This window comes from Pinus tabuliformis, chromosome 6 (genome assembly GCF_031772625.1).
Source record: "Pinus tabuliformis cultivar Carrire ecotype Pingquan chromosome 6, CPIR1, whole genome shotgun sequence".
NCBI lineage: Eukaryota > Viridiplantae > Streptophyta > Pinopsida > Pinales > Pinaceae > Pinus > Pinus tabuliformis.
Genome location: NC_142292.1, coordinates 1,712,363,750 through 1,712,379,879, shown reverse-complemented (window position 1 = coordinate 1,712,379,879; position 16,130 = coordinate 1,712,363,750). Strand labels below are relative to the sequence as shown.

Below are 16,130 nucleotides of genomic sequence, written 5' to 3'. Positions count from 1 at the left end.
TTACTACCTCCATTATGGGCCTATTCTTCCTCTCCGCAACCCCATTCTGCTGAGGGTTGTAAGGTACCATGAGCTCCTTCTTAATCCTTGCCACCCTGTAAAAATCCTAGAACTCATTGAAGGTATACTCACCCCCATTTTTTGATCTCAACATCTTATTCTTCTTCCTGGTCTAGTTCTCCACAAGAGTTTTGAACTCTTAAAAAACTCACTAAAGATTTCACCCTTAGTCTTCAAGATGTAGATCTAAATCTTCCTAGAAAAAACATGTATGAATGTCACAAAGTACAAAGACCTTGTGATCAACTCCACAAACATAGGACCACAAATGTCTTAGTGCACCAAGTCTAGTACTCCATTATACCTAGTCTTGCTATGAGGAAATGCGGCCTTGGTCTGCTTACCAAGTGCACACCCTTTACACACTCCATCTTGCTCCACTCCGATCTTTGGAAAACCTATAACCATTCTCCATAACATAGGAGTAGCCCTGTAGTGTAGGTGTTCCATTCGCATGTGCCAAATATCACTTTGGTTGTCGCTCACATGTATGAGAGCCTTCACCGACTATCCTCAATAGATAGAGATTTTTTTCCCTTCTCCCAGTTACTCGCTTCTTGCTAGGATCAATTACTTTTGGCCCAACAACCACTTCACCTCCCGTGAAGATGACTTCTAGTCCTCTATCTTCTACTGCCAAAACTAAAAGGAGATTGTTCTCTAAACCTAGTACGCACAACTCCTCATTCACCTACATTATACCCACCTGAGTCCATCTGATACTCAATACTACCAATGCCTTCCATTGCATTATCACCAAGCACAACTCCTCATTCACCTACATTATACCCACCTGAGTCCATCTGATACTCAATACTACCAATGCCTTCCATTGCATTATCACCAAGCTCTATGTATATCCTTATGTTCCTTGGTCACGCTAGTGAAAATGTCTCGAGATCCCGTCATGTGACAAGATGTCCACAAGCCAAACAACCCTTGTGATGGTTCTAGAAAGGCATGATACCAAGGCAAAGTTCTTCTCGAACTTTTCAGGGATCTCGTCCATCTATGCAGTGGCTGCTTTCCCTTTCCCTTCTTCCTGTTTGGACACTGACTGGAAAAATGCTCGAACTTGTGACATGCAAATCACTTGACTTTGCTCATGTCCTTCTCCATTTTATTCTGTGAAGGTCCACCTCCACTCTAGTTCTGCTTGGCCTCCCCTTTGTCCTTTTTCGCTTGTGTCGCAAGAGCAAGCTCATCTTTCTCTTCACTATTCCTTTCTTGTCCTTCGGTCAATGAGTTCTCCTAGATCTCCTTCTAGATGAAATCATCCCACAAACGACCCCAATCAGGAAGGTGTTTCCGAGCAAGGATCCCATCCACAAAGGTGGTCCAATGCTTAATGCCACCCTTTAGAGCTACTTTCACCAACTTCGAATCAATCACAGTTTCCCCAACAACTGCAATCTCATCACAAGCCTGCTAGATCTTCGTGAGGTAAGATATTACAGTCTCTGATCTGTTGATCCTGATGTTGATTAATTTCTCCCGCAACACCATTTTCTCGTTTTCGTTTGTGCTATGATAAACGCTGGTTAGGGCTACCCACATGACATCCTGTGTCCTTTCCTGATATGTGAGGAATTATATGATCCCTCACACCATCCAAAATTATACACCTCGCTTTCATATCCTTGAGATTATACTTTACTGCAAGGTTTGGATTTGAAGGAACCTAAATGTCTATGTTCACAAGATGCCACAAACCATTCAATTTTAGAGTCATGGTAATTTTCTCCTTCCAAGGACTCAGGTTAATGACCCCATCCTACCTGGCTTCATATTGCAAACTACTCAGTGATGCCATCTTCACAAATCGACCTTGGCCATAAAACCCCAACTGCAAAATAAAAGCTATTAAAGAAATTCGTTGCTACAAACCCTAGTGATATTGTATTTCTCTCTCAGAGTTATCTAGAAAGCTTTAATACCATGTTAAATTTCCTATTACCAACCCAAATTTATTTTCTCACGACAATTATTTATCGCCAACAATTTATTAAATCAACCAAATAAATTTTGAATCATCAAAAAATAAAATCACTGATATTTTAACCTCTAGAAATATGTGCAACAAAAAATAAATATATGGAGAGATCCATCACACATTGCAAAAAATAAATACTAACAACAATTCTCCATCATTCATTCATATGGAAAGTTAGGGTTTTCGTCCCACAAGGAATTACAAGGAAAAATATATTTACTGGAACATGTAACTCAACCCCCATTGGATGAGCAGCCTTTGGAAATTGGCCTCTGAAGGAATTCGGCTTGCATAAATTTGGCCCAACAATCTTCTAGCAAATCGACCTTGTTCCTTCCCTACAAGCTGCCACTGCACATCAGGGAATTCAGCCTCCAACAAATCGACTTCTCCAATTAAATTGACCTCCCTCTCTCTTTTGCAACTCGGCCCTGCTATCTCCAGCAACTCGACCTCCTGGATGGGTCCTTGAATCCTCCTGTAGTCTTCTTCCTCTGTGTTTCAGTCTACTAAGCCACTCGCACTAGAGAAAATTGCTTTCTCTTGTTGTGTCTCCTCTCTTGTGTCTTCACCTCTTCCTTAGGCTTCTTTTTATAATCTTCATTAAGCCCAAATCCCTAACCCTAATCTCCCTTATAGAATATCTTGGAGGTCAATGGTTGAGATCTTTTCTAAGTCACTTAAATAATTAAATTATTTATCCATAGAAAATGACTTAATAGTCCACAATAATTAATTGACTTTAATTATTGTACTTTTCCTAAGTTAGATTTAAGAAAGAAGAGATAAATCATTGACTCCACCAAGCAAGCACTTAAAGAGGCATTATATCTTCTTCCACATGCTAAGACATCAAGCCCATGTAGAGACCTTCTGAAGCTATTATAAGCTTCAACATAGAGGAAGCCTGGGTAAACTCTTGCCACCCTCAAAAATCTCTAAAGCCTCTCACTTTCAACTCCACTAATATGATAACACTTGCCCGTTTGAACTTCATCTTCTTTTTTATTTTTAAATGGTTCAAACAATCTAATTAAATATTTTCCATCTTTATCATGCCATTTAATCCTCTTGAAATCAAATTCAAGGTGACGGGAGATTTTCTTTAGATGAAATTTGGAGTTCCGAGGCAAATAATGGAACAAGTGGGTTGGAATCTGCATATAACTAGGTTGGCTGTTACATCGGCCCAGAAGAATTGTGCTGAACACCACAATTGAATCGAATTTTCAGATTAAATATAATATGAATTTCGACTTTTGTCACTAGTATCAATTCAAAATTCAAAATTAAAACATAATGCAAAATTTTAATTTCTATTTGCACATTTAGAATCAAGTCTGCGAGTTATCACTCTTCAATTTTTAAGATTTTATGATTTGCTCATGCACAGTATCTAGTTTCAAGTTAGAAAATAAGAGTTTAGAGCTTCAATTAGTCTTTTCATGGTTCAAACAAAGACTAAGAATGCAGTTCACTGAAACCAATAATTTTTATCATATGTATTCTGTAACAACCTGTTTTTGACAATGATTTATTCCGAGTTTAATGGGTTTAGAAATATAAATAAATTTCATTTAGATCGAGGACCTATAATCAATTTTGATTCCATTTCAGTGTAGTAGTATCTAGGGCCTCCGATGGTGATAATGATAATGAATTTTATATTACTTATCCTTTTCTGCGATTTTTGTATGAATTCCATTTTTGTACTAGGCACATGAAAAGTTTATTTAGAGCAAGAGTGATATCAATATTGATTTTATTCACACGTTCATAGTTTGAATATTATGTCGTTGCTACAGCCTTATATTAAATCAACTGTAACTCATATATCATTTTGGCCAAATCACTAATTTCTCTTAGAAATTCAAATAAAAAACTTTTCATAGATCAGCATCATTTATTGTTAAAGTTTTGAGTTATAATTTATGAAGCGTAATGGTAATGTCGTTAGAGGAAGTGCGTTTTCTTTTAAATTGTTGTCAAAATTTTGCACATGATGGTGCTATATAAGTTGGATAGAAGTCGTCTTAGAAATTTCCAAGTGTAATTCAAACATAGTGAACTTTTCCTGGAAGTAAATAAACTTCCGTTTCATTATTTTAGAGTTATGCATTCTCATTTAAATTTATTTATGATATTATTGTATAGAGGGAAGTGAGGCTTTTCATAGTCTGTGGTATATGTTGTATATCTCTCAGTTCGACTGGCCACATTTGTCCACTAGTAGACATTAATAATTTATCTAAATTTGTTCTAAAATATTAATTCGTTAGTTAGTTTTGTTCAAGGTATCAGCTTTTGGTAGGTTGTTTTTTTCACATTGACAAGCATTTTTGAGGCAGAAAGAAGAATATTGCATTATAGAAATCTTTTGTTGCTTCTACTGGGATTTTGTATTGAACGTACACTATATGGTTGAGGTGAATGATTGTAAATCAACTTAATAGAGGTGGTGATGATATTTGGGCAGTATGTTGCAACATCGCGGGAGCTACTAGCACAATTGACTGGAGAGAGTTCACGAGAAGGCTTACCAAGGTGTGTTTACTCTGTCTCACTCTGCCCTTTAATTCTCTCTTCTTTTTCACAGAACTGTGTCCCTGCAGAAAAAGAAGTTAAAGAAGGTGAGCGTTAATGTTAGTAAACCTACTTTGTTTTTATATGCTTTGCAAAAAATGCTTATTCACTCACTTAACTTACATCAAGGTACCTATGTTCAATGAATTGATCTAGGTTTATAGCTCTGAATTAATGGTGATGGTACTGCATTTTGTATGCCTGATTTCTTTCATAGCTGCTGTGGAAAAACCACTTATTCATTCATTTATATTTTTACTTACTCCAGAGTACCTATGTTCAATGAAGTAGTCTAGGTGGATGTTTCACGTTGATGGAGATTTTAGTATAGAACTGTGCACACTCACAATTTAGCACATTGTTGAAGAGAGATAAGATGATTATATTAATGCTGAAATGAACAATGTTCATTTACTGAAGAAATATTCAACTTAAGAAGGACAATAAACAAAAATCCATATAGGACAAGTTATAAATATAACTGAACAAGATATGATGAAAGATATAATATGTTTACAATGCCATCTGATGGTGTACTTGTAGCATTAACTAGTAGCCATGGTCGATAGGTCATCTCCTTTAGTCATCATTTGTCATTTCATTTATTGTGTCAGTTATTATGCATAGTTATTATTATTTATTTGATATTTAGGTATTTATTTATGTTTATTCCATTGCCTATTGTTAATTTTTCTTACGCTAGCAAACCAGCAATTAGTTCCGAAGAGATTTACGTCTACTAAATAAAAGCACCAGCTAGGGTGTTAACCAAATAAATATAGCGAAAAACAAACAATACCTATCTTAATCATGATGACACAACAGATTCTGCCCAATCAGAGTTCTTCATTAAATTTCTTCAAAAATTACTTGGGCTCCCTTCTTGGGAAAATGGCCCAACTGAGGAATTACATACAACATTAGATTTGATCCAGTGGATCAAGGCCTCCTTGGTTGATCTAGATCTCCTTGCTTCCCCCTTCCTCGGACTCAACATACATAGAGTATCTCACTCCTCACTGAGATGGCTCTCTTAGTCTTGTGCTATTGTATGGTATCTTCTCCCTCCTCCTAGCCTTGTTTTTATAACTTTACATTGAGCTAAATCCCTAACCCTAATCTCCAGTGATTGATGGACGAGATTAGATTTGGCCTCCCTTGAGATCAAGGGTTGAGATTAAAACATAATCACTGAAGTAATTTATTGTACTTTTCCTAATTTTAGTTTAGCTCAATAAGGCAACACAATGATTATGTGCTTTTACAAAAGTTAGACCTAGGCTAAGTTACATTAGCAACTTTCTTACATTAGAGCAAGTGTTCTAAGGAGATCTTGGGCGACTTTTGCATGCCTACACACTCAGGATTGTGCAGAAGCACCTGTCCAAGCTACAAACATCAACTCTCCCTCTTAGCGAGGGAGGTACTTCTGCCACTTGGAATTGACTTCGATCTTGCGTTTGCTGCCTTGGTTGCTCTCTCTGAATTGGAAGGTTTTCCTACTCTTTAGTCTAGAAAATTCTTGAAATCGGACTACCTTGGCCTAGTTCCTAGAAGCCTTTTGCTCCTGAACCTCCTATAAGGTCATCTTGTGCCAAGAGACCTTATTGACAAATTTGGGGGAATCTGTTGTCTACTGCTCCCCTCCTAAACCTAATCGTTGACTGCCTCTGAGATGTTCAACCTTCGAAGCTACTTGCTCCTTGTTCTTTGTCACAACTTTGCTTCTCCTTGTGCTAAGTCTTTCTAACGCCCTTAGGAAACCTGCTAGGATCTCACTTTAGGTTCTGTCTCAGTCCTTTGAGACATCAATGAAATATACTACCATACCTTTGATTGGTACGATCTTGAGGGTTGACCTTTGCCAGTTTTGTTGGCAAACCTTGTTTGTGTTGTCCTTTGTACCTGTACCACAAAATCTAGCAGTATGTGGAGAGGGAAATCCTACAAGACAAATAGCTAAACTAAGTGCTAATAATGGGTAGAGGCCCAATGGCACCTCAACGAAAACACCTTGCTCTTTACGAACTTTCATCGATGGGAGGAGTCCTGGTAGGAAGGAGATCACTTAAAATAGATAGGCTAGGTATATGGCACAAAGTGATCAATCTAGAACTCATTCAAGAGAGAGACTCAATAATGTTTCAAGGCTTCAAAGAAGCAAAATGCTCTCAATGAAATGCCTTAGGAAAAGAAGGCTCAAGACTTAGGGTTTTGAGATTTTAGATGATGATACGTATTCACAAGGTGAAGCCTCGGGAGGAAAGTCTTCTTATGATACACTTCAATAAGTATTAAGCTCTTACAACCTTCAAGGAAGTCCTCAAGTTGACGGGAAAGGAACTAGGGTTTCCCTCTTGGAGCAACATCTAGGGCAAGAGATTTTGTGGATGACCACCAAACTTGGAGAATAGGTAGCCTAGACCCTAAGCTTGATGTTTAGGCTCTCAAATCACCAAAAAGCCTCCCTAAAATTTCATTGCAAGCCCTAAATTTTCACCCTAGCCTTAAAACGATCGATTTTAGGAGAGCTATGGAGAAAATCTAGGATGGATCACCAATGACTTGGATTAGTGCCTTGTCCTTTAGGCATATGGAGTCAAGGATGTGATAGATAAGCCAAATTTGTTGCGAAGGAGGCCAAAATTTGACACCCTAGGTATCAAAATTCCAACTTGTACCCACTCATTGATAAATGGAGTTTGATGGAGAGTTATAAGAATTCCTCCACTAGGAACATTCATTACATGTTATACAATGAGTAACATATGCAATTCTCAACTAGATAGCCTTTAAAATTTATTTTCAACAAATTAGGGCACAATCAAGCATAATCTAGAAGCAACAATTCCATACATTAGACAAATTCAAAATGAAAATCTTCAATAATAGGCACTTACAAGATAACATGTAGTATATCCATCCATTCACCAAATAAATAGCTCCAAAGACAATTCAAGATAGTTTCCAAACATCAAAATGCATTCCAAGAATCTCCAATAGCCAAGAAGGAACAACTGTGAATTCTCTTATGAGCTCTAAATTCCCCAAGTAATGATGATGAGAGACTCAAATGAGGTCTCCCTTATTTATACATGTCCAATGAAGTCTAATAATAGCCTAAAGCCCCTATTAATTGTCAAATGTGTGAAAATTCTGTCATTGTAGCAACTGATTTACTTTTCCTACTTATTTCATCATAAGTTATTCATGAAATTACTTCAACAAACATTAAAATAAATACTGCTGTAGATATCACACTGTAATACAGAAACAAACATATGCACACATTGACATAATTATTTTGGACTAATGTCCCCAGAAAAACCCAATGTGGGAAAACCGGTGTAGCAAGGGAGGATTTTATTATTCAACAATTTTCTAGTACAATAGGGTGCCAAACTGGCTTACCCACAGATAGACAAATTTCCAGCACTTCTTCTGAACCCAGCGTAGGCCCTACTGACCTCTGCGTCAGCCTGAAACCCTTTGTGTCAGCTTACTGAGGCTTTGCATAGCCTCTATGGCCTTCTAAGTCACTCCTGCAGCGTCTGCATGGATGACGCAGGCCCTTCTGGCTCTGTGCAGTCTCTGCTGCCTCTGCGTGGCTTCCTCTGGCTCTGCATCTGCCTCTTCTGCCTCTGCGCTGATCTCCCGTCTCTTTGTTCCGTACTTGCTGCCTCCTAAGTGCTCTCTAGGCCACTAGTTCAATTTCTCAGCAAACCCCGCTCCAGAAATTGAACTTACTGGTCTCTCTCAGTGTATTCTCCAAGTGACCCTCAAGCCTCCTCTTATACTTTCCTCGTTGACAAATCAACGACCGAGATTAAGTTTTTAATCAACGGCTAAGATTAGATCTAGCTTGATCCATGTCTTTTGGTCCATTCTAACATAGTTTCATATTAATACACATTAATATTATATTTTTTCTAAGTTTAGACTTACGGTCTCCATTAAAAATATTAATTATTTTAATATCTCCTGGACTGTTTAGAATCTGCCCAAATCCTTTCTGGGTATTGGAGATCTCATGTGCCCCAACCTCTCCACCAAATTTCGTGGCTAGAGCACATCTGTTGTTACCCCAAATCAACACTCCCTCTTAGCAAGGACTGTACTCTAGTAATACCCTGATCATCCGACATCGGTCCCTGTGCTGATGTTAAGCCTCCTTGCCCGACATCTTCTACACTGCTGCATCCTGTACTGCTACCCATGACTCTGTTACTGCCACTGCTGCATCTGTACGACAGCTCCCTTTGCATCCGTACTATTGCTGGTCCTTTCTCCCAACACTGCATCTACACTGCAACTCCCTTTGCATCTGTGCTACCGTTGGTCCTTTCTCCCAACACTGCGTCTGCACTGCAACTCCCTTTTCATTCGTGCTGCTAACACACTACTTCTGAAAGGGGTTCTTTACCATCCCCATCTTTTCCCTGAAGTAGTCAAATTTTGACTTTCCAAGGGCCTTGGTGAGGTTATTTGCCACTTGTTCCCTTGTAGGAGTGTAGTTCAACTGTACAGCTCCTCGTTGGACACAATCTCTGACAAAGTGACACCGAATATCAATATGCTTCGACCTATCATGGAATAATGGATTCTCAGAGAGTTTGATGCAACTCTGATTATCACACATGATCCTGGTCGCCTCCATATTTCTTCTGAATAGGTTTACCAGCAGTTTTCTAAGCCATATGGCCTCACACGAAGTTGTGCTTGCTGCCATATATTCTGCCTCAGATGAGCTTAGAGCGATGGACTATTGCTTTCTATTGCACCAAGAGGTCATTCCTGATCCAATGTTGAAACTGTACCCAGAGGTACTTTTCCGGTCCATTGAACTTCCTACCCAATCTGCATCAGTAAATCCACTCAACTTGATATCCTTCCCCTAGGTGTAAAGAGCCCATAATCAATTGTTCCCTGTAAATACTTGAGAACGTGTTTGGTTGCTGCCCAGTGACCGCTCTTTGGTTCCACCATGAATTGACTTAAGGTGTTGGCAATGTAGCAAATATCTGGCCTGGTATTGACTAGATACATCAGTGACCTTATGAGCTTTCGGTATAGGGTGGGATCGGCATCCTTGTCTTTTGATGCATCAATCTTCTTCCAGTTAGTGATCATTGGCGTAGCCATAGGTCTATAGTCTCCCATCCTGAACCTTTTCAGGATTTCTGTAGCATACCTCCCTTGCCCAAGGAAGATTTCTCCTTTCTGCTGCCAAACTTCCAACCCTAGGAAATAGTGCATTTGTCCCAGATCCTTCATATCGAACTCTGTGGCTAGATTCTTCTTGTAGTCCTCAATGAGTCTGGATGATCCTGTTAGGAAGAGATCATCCACATATAATACTAAGATAAGTGGTTCGTTCTCTACGACCAGATAGTAGAGATTTGGATCCACGTCACTCTTGACAAACACCATCTTCTGCAAGTAGCCATCTACTATTCGACCATAGCACACTCTCGGTGCCTGCTTCAGCCCATACGAGGCTTTCTTCAGTCTGCATACACGAGACTTCTTCTCATGAGTCTCAAAGCCCTCTTGTTGTTCAATGTATACTTCTTCTTCTATTACCCCGTTCAGAAATGCCGTCTTGACATCCATCTGATGGATCTCCCATCCCATCTGGGCTGCAAGAGATATCATGGTCCTAATAGATGTATACCTGGCTACTGGGGCGAAGGTTTCCTCATAGTCAATCCCTTCCATTTGAGCATACCCCTTAGCCACAAACCTGGCTTTGTATTTTCAACATTGTCGTCCGTAGCATATTTGATCTTGTAGATCCATTTTGAACCTACCACAGATCTGTCTTGAGGCCTTGACACCACCTCCCAGACATCGTTTACCATTATGGAGTTATACTCCTCCACCATCGCATCTAGCCAGACCTGATGCTAAGGTGCCTCCTTGAAGCTGGTAGGCTCCCCATCTTGAGCTACTAATGCCTGATACCTGTCTAGTTGTTTTCTCTCTCTTTTACTGTTCCTTGGCTCTTTGATGATGTTCTTTGCATCACGCAGATTCTGACGAAGTTCCCTGCTGGTTCTTGCTCTGCTAGCAGGTGCTTCTGTTCGCTCCTCCTCCTCATCATGAGAATCTTCCTGATCTGAGGAATAATTCTTCACTTCCGTTGGTTGAAGAGGCATGACCAACGGATCCTCTTTCGACTGCTCTTCGAAAGGCATTTCGCGATATCTTCTGAAAGCTTTGTCCACCATCAACTTTACATCTTGTCGTACTACTACCTTCCTGCTCCCCAGAAGATAGATTCTGTATGCCTTAGCATTCTCTCTATATCCTGCCAGATACCCCTTTTCTGTAGTCTGATCCAGCTTCTTCCTCTTTTCTTCGGGTATGCGACAATATGCTAAACTCCCAAATACGCTGAAATGACTGACTTCAGGCGTCTTCTCAGTGAAGACTTTCTTTGGAGTAATCTTGCCCAATGCCTAATGAGGAGTCCTATTCTGAACGTAGACAACTGTGTTGCATGCTTCCACCCACAGGAATTTTGGCATATCTTGATCATACAACATGGCCCTAGTTGCTTCTACAATAATCTTGTTTTTCCTTTCTGCCATCCCATTCTGCTCCGGATTGTAGGTAGTTGTCCACTCTCTTTTGATGCCCTCCTTAGCGCAATAATCAATGAAGTCCTTATCGACATACTCTCCACCATTATCTGAGCGCAAGACTTTGATTTTCTTACCTGTCAGATTCTCCACTAGAGCCCTGAACTCCTTGAATCGACAGAAAACCTCATCCTTGGTTTTCAGAAAATAGATCCAAGTTTTCCTCGAGTGGTCATCAATGAAGATAAGGAATTACTCGGCATCATTGAGAGCTTTGACGGACATAGGTCCGCAGATATCTGAGTGTATCAATCCTAGTACACTCTTGGCCCTGTGGTTGCTCCTAGGAAATGCCACCTTGGCATACTTTCCTAGGGCACATCCCTTGCATACATCATCTTGTTCCGTACTCAGATATGGAACTCCTGTTACAGTGCTCCTGAGAATTCTCAGAGCTCCATGGTGCAAGTGACCCATCCTTCTGTGCCATAGTTCGTTCAAGTCTTTGTCCCAATGACTGTGTGAAAATTCTATCACTGCAGCAAATGATTTACTTTTCCTACTTATTTCATCATAAATTATTCATGAAATTACTTCAACAAACATTAAAATAACGACTGTTGTAGATATCACATCGTAATGCAGAAACAAAAATATGCACACATTGACACAGTTATTTTGGACTAATGTCCCCAGAAAAACCCAATGTGGGAAAACTGGTGCAGCAAGGGAGGATTTTATTATTCAACGATTTTCTTGTACAACCGGGTGCAAAACTGGCTTACCCACAGATAGACAAACTTCCAACACTTTCCTAAACCCAACGTAGGCCCTACTGACCTCTGCTACAACCTGAAACCCTCTGCGTCAGCCTATTGAGGCTCTGCGCAACCTCTCTGGGCTTCTGCGTCACTCTTGCAGCCTCGGTGTGGATGACGCAGGCCCTTCTGGCTCTGCGCAGTTTCCGCTGCCTCTGCGTGGCTTCCTCTGGTTCTGCATCTACCTCTTTTGCACTGATCCCCCGTCTCTCTGTTCCGTACTTGCTGCCTCTTGACTGCTCTCCAGACCACTGGTTCAATTTCTCAACAAACCCTGCTCCAGAAATTGAACTGACTGGTCTCCCTCAGTGTGTTCTCCAAATGCCCCTCAAGCCTCCTCTTATACTTTTTCTGTTGACATCTCAACGACTGAGATTAAGTCCGTAATCAACGACTGAGATTAGATCTTGCTTAATCCATGGTTTTTGGACCATTCTAACATAGATTCATATTAATACACATTAATATTTTATTCTACCTAAGTTTAGACTTAGGGACTCCATTAAAAATATTAATTATTTTAATATCTCCTGATCTGTTTAGAATATGCCCAAACCCTTTCTGGGTATTGGAGATCTCGTGTGCCCCAACCTCCACCAAATTTTGTGGCTAGAGCACATCCGATGCTACCCCAAATCAACACTCCCTCTTAGCGAGGATTGTGCTCTAGCAATACTCCTCACTGAGTATTACTCTGATCATCTGACATCGGTACCTGTGCTGATGCTAGCCCTGCCTGCCCAACATCCTCTACACTGCTGCACCCTGTACTGCTTCCCATGGTTCTGCCATTGCCACTGCTGCATTTGTACGACAACTCCCTCTGCATCCGTGCTGCTGTTAGTCCTTTCTCCCAACACTGCATCCGCACTGCACCTTCCTTTGCATCTGTGCTGCTGTTGGTCCTTTCTCCCAACACTGCATCTGCACTGCAATCCCTCTGCATCTGTGTTGCTGTTGGTCCTTTTTCACAACACTGCATCTGCACTGCAACTCCCTCTGCATCTTTGTCGCTGTTGGTCCTTTCTCCCAACACTGCACTGCGCTACAACTCCCTCTTCATTCATGCTGCTAACACACTACTTGTGAAAGGGGTCCTTTACCATCCCCACCTTTTCCCTGAAGTAGTCAAATTTTGACTTTCCAAGGGCCTTGGTGAGGATATCTGCCACTTGTTCCCCTGTAGGAGTGTAGCTCAACTGTACAGCTCCACGCTGGACACAATCTCTGACAAAGTGACTGATCCGGATTTAAACAGGAACGCAATAGATTACAGAGATAACCATAAATACAGAGATGCGATAACCATATACACAAAGATGCAGCGGAAATAATACTTCATTTCATTACTGTAAAATACTGAAATATGCTTACAAATAGAAATGGAGAGAAACCAGCTAGGGCGATGGTAGCTTATCTCTGAGAAGAGATGTGGCGGCTACATGCCTCTGAACTGTTCCAAACTGTGTTACAATGAGGCTCGAAGGCCTATTTATTGTTGAGAAACAATGGAAAACCCTTCACATCCCGAAACCTAACCCTAGAAGATGAAACGCCAAATTGTGGGCCCCGTTTGGGTAAATTGGTACATCAATTTCCCGGGGTCGTAACTTTGGCATACGATCTCCGTTTGACGCGTACCATAGCTCGTTAGAAAGATCTATCCGAGCACTACCACTTTGGGAAGGGCAACATTGGTCTATAGACCCATGTTGCCCCCAAATTCCAAAAAAAACGTCGTTTAGGGCCTCAAAACGGCTCCGGAAGTTCAGGACCCGAAAAACTGCTAAAAATAGTAAGTTGTGCTACAATTAAGGAAACTGAAAAGACTGAAAGAGACAGTTGTGGGGGTCCAAATGGGTTGGTGGGTGGCCACCAACATCCACCTGGATCATTCCTCCCCCCTTAGGAAGCAATGGTCCCCATTGCGTTGAGTTCCTCCATCTGCTGAACTTGTCCTGCAATCTCTGATGTGTCCAGTGATGGTGGGAAGCATGGTCGACGATGGTCCACATTGAACATTTGGTGCAGGCGAAGGAATGGAGGAATTATGTGCTCCAAAGCATTGTTCCCCATAGCCTTGGTACTGCTATAAGGACCATGTCGGTGTGGTCTGAGCTTCTGATGGGTTCTGGTAAGGCGTTCTTTCTGTCGATGCAACCAGACTTTGTTGCCCACCTGAAACTTATGTGGTACCCCTGTGGGTGAGGAGAAGTTGTTCCTGTGTTCTGTCATGACCGTATCCTTTTGCTGCTGCTGCTGCATGGAGGAACCCTTTGCAGGGGTCATGGATGTAGCAACGATCTTCCCCTTACTTTGGGAGTGAACCAGACAAATGAATTTCCTGGTCTGTGATATGAGTTTGCTGCCTTTCTTGGTAGTGATCAAGGATGTGGCAGTAGGTGGGGCTACCTCTGGTATCCTGTATAATGAATTGTTCAAAGAAATAATGACAGCACGAGGCCTTGACTCATACACAGCATGTCGCCTCCATAAGTATGGCTGGCCTAATAATACATCACAAACATCTAGAGGTGTAACATCACACAATACCTCGTCTGTGAATGGTTTGATGCTGTATGGAAGGCGGCACTGCTGGCGAACTTTGAGATCTCGTCCTTCATGAAGCCACCCGATACTGTACGGCTGTGGGTGTGGTGTAGTTGGTAGGCCCAACCGCTTCACGACCTCTGCTGAAACCAGGTTCTTTTGGCTGCCACTGTCGACAATGAATTGCAGCGGCGAACCCTTCACCCACATCTGTGAGTGGAAAAGACGCTCCCCTTCCTCTGGATTTTCGGGCTCATCTTTCTGGATCTTGGCGGTGGCAACAGTGGCGCTGGGATCCGCATCAATGATCTGCTTCCCTTTGCCATTCCCCTTGTCGGGTTCTGGCTCAGGATCGGAACATGCATCTGATTCGGAAGCCTTCAACTCAGCCACCAGCGACTGCTTGGTCCGACACTCACTTGTGTTATGAGTGGGACTTTTGTGGAACTCACACCACTTTCCCGTGTCCTTCTTCGGCTTCGTGGTGTTGTTCTTTTCTTGCGGCTTCGACGGGTTGTCTTGTGTCACCCCGCCTTGGCTTTGTCCTTTGGGCTTCGGATTTGCAGATCCAAAGTCTCGCTTCTTCTGTTTGAACTTCTGCTCGATTTTAACAGCGTATCGGTAGGCTGTGCCGAGTGAGGAGATGTTCAAGAACACCATCTCTTCCTGGATGTATCTGTGCAGGCAGCCGCGGTATTTGAGTACCAGATGCAGCTCAGAATCTTTGATACCCAACTGTGTGCGAAGGGTATGAAAAATGTTTGTGAACTCTAGCACATCTTGGTCTCGTCCCTGTCGCAGTGTGGTCCATTTGATGTATTTGTCCTCATAGCTTCCGACAGGGTAATACTGCTCCTTGATGGCATCCCGAAAGTCATTCCAAGTGGGTGCGGCTGAAAATAGTGAGCCTGTACTTTCATCCTTCTGCTCGCAGTAGGTTTCCCACCAGTCCTTGACGTGGGGGGCTGCTTTGAGAAGAGCGAAAACAATCTTTTCCCGACTTGAAAATTCATGAACAGAAAAATACCCATCTAGCAGATTTAACCATTTATCTACAGCATCTGCGTCTATTTGACCCTCGAAGATGGGGATTTCAAAATTAACTTGTACCTTGAAGGGTGTGGCGTTTCCAGAGTCGCTTTTGGAAGCCGATGCGTCGCCTCTGGGTAGCCGCTGAAGAATCTGCGCAAAGCTATCCATCATCGCGTTCCTTTGCCGCTCGAGTGCTTCTTCGAGCAAGATTTTGATAGGATCTCCTGCCCCCTCGTCTTTCTTCTGATCCGCCATGGGAGGCCGTCGGGATTTGCGAGGCTGGTCTTGCAAAGGTTCGACCAGTTCAAGCCCTAACTCCTTATATCCCGACCTCGTTGGGGACATGCAAAGAAAAACAGAGAAAAAGCAGACCGCTCTGATACCACTGATCCGGATTTAAACAGGAACGCAATAGATTACAGAGATAACCATAAATACAGAGATGCGATAACCATATACACAAAGATGCAGCGGAAATAATACTTCATTTCATTACTGTAAAATACTGAA

The 16,130-nt window shown here is 41.6% G+C and overlaps 1 long non-coding RNA gene across 1 annotated transcript in view; it reads left to right on the top strand.

Annotated features, from left to right (window-relative positions):
* The window catches only part of LOC149265595 (uncharacterized), a 181,520-nt gene that overhangs the window by 141,226 nt on the left and 24,164 nt on the right, over positions 1-16,130 (top strand). Inside the window, exon 3 of the long non-coding RNA XR_016254535.1 lies at positions 4,530-4,597. This is a non-coding gene — a long non-coding RNA (uncharacterized LOC149265595). The remainder of the gene's footprint in view (positions 1-4,529; positions 4,598-16,130) is intronic.